The 9,265-nt window shown below is 39.8% G+C and overlaps 1 long non-coding RNA gene across 1 annotated transcript in view; it reads left to right on the plus strand.

The window, feature by feature from the left end:
* Positions 1–2,286: 2,286 nt before the first annotated feature.
* LOC115030068 overlaps positions 2,287–9,265 on the plus strand; it is a 12,387-nt gene continuing 5,408 nt past the window's right edge. Inside the window, exons 1-2 of the long non-coding RNA XR_003835664.1 lie at positions 2,287–2,715; positions 8,403–8,461. This is a non-coding gene — a long non-coding RNA (uncharacterized LOC115030068). The remainder of the gene's footprint in view (positions 2,716–8,402; positions 8,462–9,265) is intronic.

A 9,265-nucleotide genomic window follows, 5' to 3' on the forward strand; every position in this document is an offset into this window, starting at 1 on the left:
ATTAGTTTGGGGTCCTATTGACTCAGAATAGCACAAAAAGCCAGAAACATGTTATCATCTATGCCTGTCTGTTGAGTTCAGCATTTTTCTTGATGTTTTGTGAGGGTTGTTTTCAATCGAATGGGCTAGCCACCGCATGCTGTGCACAAGTACATTCTTCCTGAGTCAAGGGTACGTATGGCTCACAAAGGAAAAATAGGAAACATGGTACATCAGGGTGTTGAAAGCATTGTAAGATTGATTATAGTGGTTTTCTTAGAGGTCAGTTAAATCTGAACAGGTTAAATATGTAGAATGTAAGCAGAATGTGTACAGAGTTATAAATGATCTCAAAGCATATTATTAGTGTGGTTATAGGTTGAGTGAAAGTTTGATTGTGTAGGTAAGTTTAAAACAGCATTTCTCAGGACAAACATCCCCACAGGGCCAGGGATATGGCTCAGTGACAGAACACTTGCCTAAGCATATTGAGATCCTAGGTTCGATATACAGTACTATAAAAAGAGGAAGAGGAGGAGGAGGAGAGTCTCCTTAACATCTTTAATTTATGTTGTCTTTGTTACTTGCTTTAGGGAAAAAAAAACATAGCAATCACTCCTGTGATTCCAGGAGTCTTTTTTTCATCAATCATTTATTTTTTATTCACTTTACATCCCGATTAAAACCCCCTTCCCAGTCCCACCCTTACAAATCCCTTCCTTAATTACCCCCTCCCCTTCTCTTTAGAGAAGGTGGCCTCTCCCCCTTATACCACTCCACACTGGGACATTTAGTCCTAGCAGGACTAGGCACACACATCTTCTCCCTCTGAGGCCCAACCAAGCAGTCCAATCTTAATCTAGAAGTTTCTGTTATGTTCTAGGAGAAGATACTGATGATCCTGAGAGAACAATCTAATGATGCTCAGAGTACCCCATAAACTAGCTGAAAAGTGCCATATGTGACCCTTGCTAGCTCATCCTACATACTCCTTTGTAGATTGAGTGATTTCCTCAAAGACACCACATACTGTGGAGTAATTGCAGGCTGACCATGTCCAAAAAAAAAAAAAAAAAAAATGTCCCATATCCAGTTACTCATGCCCACAGAATAGAGAGCTTATAAAATAGTTTTTAAGCCTCTAATTTTGAAAGACATAAAGTATTATTATATTATATATAATGGAAATACAGCCTAATCTTTATACTTATTATTGTATGATTGATTTATTAGTTTAAATTGCTCCTTTCACTTCTTCCCAGATACTTTGAAGACCTTAGAACATTTGATCTCCATTTCCCTTTCCACCTCTTAATGCTGTTCCCTTTGTGATTTAGTTAAAGATGGGACTTCTGTATATTGGCTGTCTATTATTTACTTACTCAGAAGATGTTAGAATCCATTAGCTCAAAAACTTCTTGGTTGTGGGGTAAGCTTTTAAAAGCCTGATAATTCTAAACACAGATATGTATATATCCAATTATTACAGATGTAGCACACAGAGATTTTTAGTTATTCAGGCACTAGGCATTGTATATCCATTGTGAAACTGCACTGAACATTTGCTAACCCAAAATAAGATAAGCCCTGGGCTAGAAGACTCCAAGCTACTGCTGGCCTCCAGAGATTCCCTCCTGCTTCTGAACATGTAAGTCTGATCTTCCATCTTACTCTGATTCGCGTCTCCCCATGAAGATCCCTTGTTCCCTTTCTTTTGGGTTGGTTCCTTTCTGTTATCTTTCACCTATAGCCCCTGAAAGGTTCCATGTTGAGACAGCCCACACCCCCTTTATAAAGCCCAGTACTTTCTCATTGTCAGCATGACACCTGTCCATGTTGCTAACATGAAGTTTATTGTGTGCTACTGCCACCTTGTGGTCATCTTTTCTCTTTTCTACTGAAACTAGCAAGTAGGAAAGAAAGAAGGAGAAAGTTGGGTCATGATAAGGAGTTTATCTGGTCAAAAGGGAAAATATTTAGCAGAAATTATAAATGATTGGGACTTACCTTTTGGGATGTGTATGCATCAGTTAGATATGTATGTTCTGTGCTGTTGTGTATTCTGGTCTCTCCTTGTACCTCATGAACCTGACAAGTAGTAGCACCATGTTTTGCAAACACTCATACAGTTGGAATTGGTTTGAAGTGACTTTCTAAAGAGGGGAGTGAGTAAGCCTGCCTAGGTTTCATACTAGGTAGGCAGTGGGCCTGAATAGGATAGAGAATGCCTGCCTTGGGCTGGAGAGATGGCTCAGTTGTTAAAGGCTAGGCTCACAACCAAAAATATAAGAGAATGCCTGCCTCTCAGCCTGGAGTGGCTTGCCTGCTTTCCTCACAATGGACTGAGATGAGACGATCTCCCTGCAATTGCACTGACTCTTTGAGCCTCCATGAAATGAGAGAAAATCCTCATTCCAAATATCACAAAATGAAGCTGAGGTCAGGCCCTAAGTTTAACTGGAGTGGGTACCTTTGTAAAGAGTTGACCTGGGATTGGCTGCACTTGAGTTTGTTGTTCCAGATGGCATCAATCTTATCCTTCTTTCAGGGAATACTGAGCCTTCATTGCTTCTGAAGCAACAAGCCTGAAGTTGACCAAAGATAACAAGTTTTATTCCTGGCCCTCTGAGGACTCCACAGAGATGATCATCCATCTGCACAGGTGCTCCAAACCACCAGTTGTGTGCTGGGTTTTGCTATAGACTGTGTTTTACCAGGACACTGTGTGGAAATAAGGTATGATCTTAGGCTTAGTGTGAAAAACCAGAGGGGAGGGGTTGGCAGAAGAAAACTGCTGTCCTCTGTAGGAAAAGGCAGCAGTATATTATCATGATAATGATGAAGATGATTTTCCGTCCGTCCGTGTGTGTCCAGCTATTTTAAAACATTTTTTAAAATATCAGGCATGATTGTTATTGTCTGCAGTCCTAGAACTTGCTCAGTTTTTTTCCATAACTATTTAAAATATGGAATCAAGCCAAAAGGAGGCTACCCAGCTGTATGGCCTGCATCTAGTTAGGAGCAAGTTTCAATAACTGGAGCTGAAAAGGAATAATTGGTATTCACATGAGATATCTCCCTCTCTATTTGGCTCTCCTAATTTTTCAAGATTGCAGTATATTGTTATTAACAATGCTCATGTTGTATAATATATCCCTTAAACTTTTCCTTTTATGTATTTGCGATTGTGTGTCATCATTGTCCATCCTTTCTCCAGGCCCCCTTACTGCCTGACCCCTGCTAACCAACCTTCCACTTTCTACTTCTGTGGGTTCAGCTGATGTGATGTAAAAGTCTTATATAAGGCCTCATAGCAGACTGTTCAAATGGCCAGTGTAAATTGCTAGCTAAAGTCAGAGTTTCCTCAGTCAGCTAGGTTGGAATGTGTTGTGTAGCATGATCACGTGGAAAGTCCAAAGGAGGCTGAATTCAGCTCATCTGGTTTCTTCTCACAAGGGTTCTGACGGATAGAAGTCTTCTATACTAGTATTGATTTGTGCCTGCTCTGGATTTAATAAAAACTCATGAGAAGTGAACTCAGAGTCAAATGTGGCCTGTTAGTTCTGATAAACAATACTCTGTTTGGTTCAAATCACAGTTACTGCAGACCATGTACTATCCCACCCTTAGGCCAAACAAAGCATTCACAGCCAAGGCTCTGCTTAACTTGTGAGCCTGGAGATGAGAGGAAAGGTGATAGAAGGCTCTGAGAGACAAAGAGGAGCTCACTTAGATGACACCTGTTAAACCAGTAGGCAAATTCCAATGCTTTTTTTAGTTAGAGTATAATAGCAGTTTTCTATTTCAGAAAGTCTTAACTTCAAGCCTGCCTCTAATTTATTCTAGTGGACCCTTCAGTACTTATGGAACTAGTGGTAGCTGAAGTAAGTATCCCTAGCAGACAACCACTTTTTTTTGTTGTTGTTGTTTTTTGTTTTTATTATTATATGTAAGTACACTGTAGCTGTCTTCAGACACTCCAGAAGAGGGCGCCAGATCTCGTTTCGGATGGTTGTGAGCCACCATGTGGTTGCTGGGATTAGAACTCTGGACCTTTGGAAGAGCAGTAGGGTGCTCTTACCCATTGAGCCATCTCACCAGCCCGACAACCACTTTTTATACCACATTATAATAGTAGTTTGGGTTCCAAAATAGACAATATTGGCTGCGTCTACTGGACACAGATATCCAATCATCCCTAAGCACAGGAAGTATTCATAATTTAAATGAATCCTTTTAAGAATCCCCATGTTTGGATTATAAAAGATAATAAAGATGACTGTCTGCTTAGCTATAAAACTGACCTAGTTTCATTAGGCGATATCTGTGTCCTGATTGTTGTCAATGAAATTATTCCCTTTCCAGTTATCCGAATTGATTGTCTCAGTTAGGAGGTGACCTCTTTTGACAACGTTTGTGTACTGATGGTCACTGTCAGGTGGAAATCAGTTAACGGGAGCTGGAGAGATGGCTCAACAGTTAAGTACTTACTGGCTGTTTTTCCAGAGGAAGATCCCAAGCACCAACATGGCAGTTTTCAACAGTCCCTAACAGTTCCAGGGGATCCAGCGCCCTCTTCTGGCCTCCTCAAACCAGCCACATTTACAGTCCACATTCAGGCAAAACACTCAAGCACATACAATAAAAATAAATAAATTTTTATGTTTAAAAAACAAATCAGTAAACCTTCCTGACTAGTAAAAGTGATGCATATGCCACAGCACTTGCTAAGGCTAATAATTAAAGAATGTGGTCTATCTTAGGAGTGCCATTTCTTATTATCTGACTATTCAATTCTCAGTATGGCCTGTGCTTAAAGCAGCTACCAATTGGAGGCTAACTATGGACAAGGAAGAATTAACAAGGCTGTTCTGTTCATTAGTGAACATCCACTGGATAGTGTTATCTTAGTGAATGCTGTTTTAAAAGAATTCGTAAATACTTGTGTCTTAGCTAATACATTCGTTGTTGTTGTTGTTGTTATTCTCTCATATATTACATCCTGAACACAGTTTTCCCTCCCTCCACTCATGCCAGTCAGTCCCTCCCCCTACCTCCCCTCTCCCCTAGATCCACTTCTCCATTTTCTTTCAGAAAAGAGCTGGCCTCCTAGGGCTATCAGTCAAACATGGCATAATAAGTTACAATAAGACTGGGCACAAACCCTCATATCAAGGCTGGAGGAGGCAAAAGAGTCAGAGATACCCTTACTTCCATGGTTAGAAATCCTACAAGAACACAAAACTATACAACCATAGCATATATGTAGAGGACCTAAGTTTTAACCATATAGGCTCCCTGATTGTCTTTTCTGTCTCTTAGCCCTGGTTAGTTGATTCTTTGGGCCATATTTTTGTGGTGTCCTTCACCCGCTCTGACTCCTACAACCCTTCCCCCCACTCTTCTACAAGATTGCCTGGGCTCTGCCTAATATTTGGCTGTGGGTCTCTACATCTGCTCCTATTAGTTACTGTATGAAGCCTCTCTGGTCTATGAATATAGCAGAATATCATAAGGAATCTTTTTTGTTTTGTTTTGTTTTCTTGAAGGGTTCATGTGTTTAAAAAGACAGGGTTTCTCTATGTAGCCTTGGCTGTCCTAGAACTCGATCTGTAGACCAGGCTGGCCTCAAACCCTGAGATCTGCTTGCCTCTGCCTCTCAAGTGCTGGGATTCGAAAGCATGCAACACCATGTCCAGCTTAGGTTTTCTTTTTCTAAAACAATATTATTTTAATTGACAAATGATAGTTGTATACATTTATGGAGTACTATGTTTTAATACATGTATAAAACATGTAATGGTTAAATCAAGGTAATAAATGTCATTTCACCGTTCTTATTTTTATAGTCAGGTATTAGAAATTTAGGATTACATTTTTGGTTTTTTGTTTTTGGTTTGGTTTGGGTTTTTTTTGTTTGTTTTGTTTTGATTTGTTTTTGTTTTTTGTTTGTTTGTTTGTTTTTTCGAGACAGGGTTTCTCTGAATATCTCTGGCTGTCCTGGAACTCACTCTATGGACCAGGCTGACCTCGAATTCAGAAATATGCCTGCTTCTGCTTCTGCCTCTCAAGTGCTAGGATTAAAGGTGTGCGCCACCACCGCCCAGCTAGTATTACTTTTATATATACACAACATCAGTATTATTATAGTCGTTCTGCTTTTCAAATAGTCTCAACTTAGTCTCCCTGAGAGTAACTTTGTGTTCTTTGATCCCAAACTTACTGCTTCCTCTCATATCTGCTTACCTCTGGCGGTTAGCATTCTATACTTGACCTCTATGAATTCAGTTACCAAATTATTGCACATGACTGAGCTCATACAGCATTAGTATTTCAGTGCCTGGTTCATTTTACTTAGCAGAATAGCTTTCAGACTTCATATTTATCAATGACAAAATGTTATTCTTTCAATTTTTTGTGTGTGTTTGAAGACCACAAATGTAGACACATAAACACATGTGCACAAACTTTATCCATTTAATGGACACAGGCTGATGATTCTTTATCTTGACTGGAAAGAGTAATGCTGCAACTATACCAGTACAGGCATCTTCTTAACATACTGAGTGTTCTTTTGGAGTGTGTGTATTTGTACATGTAAATGCTGTCCTGCTTGCCAGTGTGCGAATGTGTCTGGTCTTTTCCTCTATCATTTTTGTTCTAGTTTCTCTTCTGTTGCTGTGATAAAATGCCCTGACCAAAATCAGCTTAGAGGAAGAAAGTATCTGTTTCCTATTCTACTTCCAGATCATGGTCCATCATTGAGGAAAGTGAGGGCAGAAACTCAAGACAGGAACAAATGAGGAATGCTGCTTGCTTGCTTGCTTACTTGCTCACAGGCTTCTGCTCAATCAGCATTTTCAATGCAGTCCTGCCCCATCTGCAGTGGGCAGGGCCCTCCTACATCAATTAGCAACCAAGATACTGCCCCACGGCCTGACAAGCCAATCTGATCCAGTCAGTGCTTCAGTTGAGGTTCCCTCTTCCCATGTGACTCGAACTTTTGTCAAGTTGACAATAAAAACTAAGCAGCATGACTGTCCACTTTAGTTTTTGAAGACAGGGTCTCGCATTGAACCTGAAGCTTGCCATTTCAGCGAGGCTGGTTGATGAGCAAGCGCCCAGGATCTGCATCTCTACCCTGTTCCCACACCAACTCTGTAGTTACAGCACATGGCATCAGACTTGGTTTTTTACATGGGTGCTGGGAATCAGAATTCAGGTCTGCATATGTGGCCAGCAAGAACTGTACTCACTGATCCATCTTTCAAACTCTTTCATATTGTTATCTATAATATTGGTACCAATCTACTTTCCCACCAAAAAGTACATTTTTTTCTACATCATCACCAATGCTCATTTATCATTCATCTTTATGATAAAGGCCATTTTAACTTGTATGAGGTGATATCTGATTGCTTTATTTATATCTTTTAAAAATTTTGTTTTAAACGTGTGAGTGTTTTGCTTGCATATAAGTCTGTATACCACATGTGTAGTGCCCTTGGAAAACAGAGAGTGCATTGGATCCTATGGAAGTGGATTATAGATGGTTGTAAGTCACCATATGGGTCCTGGGAATTGAATCCAGGTCCTCTGGGAGAGCAGCAAGGGCTCTTAGCCACTGGCCCATTTCTCTAGCTCCCTAATTATATTTTTAATTAGCATTTTCTTATCAATTAATGATGTTGAACATTTTTTGAATATTTGTTGATGGTCACTGTGTCTTCTTTAAGAAATGTCTGCTTAAATCTGCTGTTTGTGTTTAAATTTTTATTTTGTTTCTTCCTTTTGAAGTGATTTGGGACACACACACACACACTAAGGGAGAAAGAAAGAGTAAAGAGAGAGTCTATGTAGTCCAGGCTGTTCTCAAACTCCCTATATAGTGAGCGTGACCTTGAACTTTACATCCTTTTGCCTCTATTGCCTAAGTTTTGGGGGTTACAGAATATACCACAATAGGATGCTTCTTAACCACTTTTTGATAGCGTTTGATGCCCACCTATAGGTGGAAAATCACATCTGGTACTTTTTAGTGAGTCAAAAGTTTGTAGCTGAGGACATCATAGCTGCTGCTGTTGTTTTGCTAAAAGGACATGATGTGCATGTCAAAATTGCCTTCTACATAGTTATGTGTACACTCATAAAATAGTGTTTTTGTCAGTTTTTTGTTAGAGAAGCTTTTTTAGCTCCAGTGGTCAGTTGTAATTGCAGAGACTCATAACTGGTGAAAATGCAGAGAATACATGACTATTGAATGCTCAGCTAAACAGGATATCAGTAACACCTTCTCCATAGTTCAGGGAATGTTGCAGAAGAAGGGATAGAAAGACTGTAAGAGCTGTAGGAGAGGGGACAGGGAGTGTGGTGGAACCCTGACTTCTGGGTTTGAAATGGCTTTTTCACTCTTGAATTCATAGTAGCTGCAGTTATCGGTATTTCCACAACATTGGACCTAACAACACCCTGCCATGGAAAGGTGAGTTCATGTAACCTCACTCCTCCCTTAAGATATCTGTAGATAATGGCTGATGAGAGACTGGGAGAGGGACATTTTCTTCAGTTGTGTAGCCATAAGTATACCATATTGTTCTAGAGCAGTGGTTCTCAACCTTCCTAATGCAGCAACCCTTTAATACACCTCATGTTGGGGTGACCCCCAATCATAACTTTATTTTCATTGCTACCTCATACCTGGTATTTTGCTACTGTTATGAGTTGTAATGTGCATGTTTTCCTGGTCTTAGGTGACCCCTATGAAAGGGTCATTCAACCCCTCCCCACCTAAGGAAATCTTCATCTACACTCCTGTAAACAATATTAATGAAACCCATTGATGGCACGTCCACAACATATCTGAAGGAAAAGAGGCCCTTGTTAGAAAGTTGAAGGGGATGAGCAAGAATGGGAGTGGGACAAGGGAGAATATGGCCAAAATACAACACATACATGTGTGAAAATATCATAATGAAGCCCATTATATACAATTAATATATGCTAATAAAATATAAAAATTACATACAATTTCTCTTGTGTATATTTGCTTTTCTTGCCATGCTTTTGGGTCATATAAATATGTTTCACAGAGTAATGCTATAGATATTTTCCTCTAGAAGTTGTATAGTTTAAGATTATGTATTTTCTACTAGAAGTTGTATAATTTCAGATTATATATTTAAACCATTATTATAGCCGGGCGTGGTGGCGCATGCCTTTAATCCCAGCACTCGGGAGGCAGAGGCAGGCGGATTTCTGAGTTCGAGGCCAGCCTGGTCTACAAAGT

The sequence above is a fragment of the Mus caroli genome, chromosome X (assembly GCF_900094665.2).
Source record: "Mus caroli chromosome X, CAROLI_EIJ_v1.1, whole genome shotgun sequence".
In the NCBI taxonomy this organism is placed as follows: Eukaryota; Metazoa; Chordata; class Mammalia; order Rodentia; family Muridae; genus Mus; species Mus caroli.